Source organism: Bombus impatiens, unplaced genomic scaffold, assembly GCF_000188095.3.
Source record: "Bombus impatiens unplaced genomic scaffold, BIMP_2.2 scf_4863, whole genome shotgun sequence".
Taxonomy (NCBI): domain Eukaryota; kingdom Metazoa; phylum Arthropoda; class Insecta; order Hymenoptera; family Apidae; genus Bombus; species Bombus impatiens.
The window spans coordinates 1-294 of record NT_181282.1 but is presented as its reverse complement, the minus strand read 5'-3'; the positions used below and the strand labels follow the sequence as shown (position 1 = coordinate 294).

Sequence of the window (294 nt, the reverse complement as noted above, 5' to 3'; positions counted from 1 at the left end):
TACTTGCTTCGGCAGTACATATACTAAAATTGGAACGATACAGAGAATGTTAGCATAGCCCCTGCGCAAGGATGACACGCAAAATCGTTAAGCGTTCCACATTTTGCAGTGTAGTATGAAAGGAGAGACGTTTAGCACTCCACTAGACAAGGATGGAACACATATAAATGGTAAGGCACTGTCGCCTTTCGGCGGCTCTCACCAAATTTTTCGTCAACGCCAGTTAGCCGCGCTGGTAACACCCCAGTTGACCGCAAACCTCCGAACAGGACGGACCTCTCAGCCCCCCCCCCC

The 294-nt window shown here is 50.0% G+C and overlaps 2 non-coding genes across 2 annotated transcripts; both read left to right on the top strand.

Annotated features, from left to right (window-relative positions):
• The first annotated feature begins 3 nt into the window (after positions 1–3).
• Positions 4–106, top strand: LOC112214024. Its single transcript, XR_002947951.1, has one exon. It is a non-coding gene; the product is annotated as a U6 spliceosomal RNA (small nuclear RNA).
• A 2-nt stretch (positions 107–108) lies between these two features.
• On the top strand, positions 109–214 carry LOC112214025. The gene has a single exon (XR_002947952.1). It is a non-coding gene; the product is annotated as a U6atac minor spliceosomal RNA (small nuclear RNA).
• Positions 215–294: the final 80 nt, after the last annotated feature.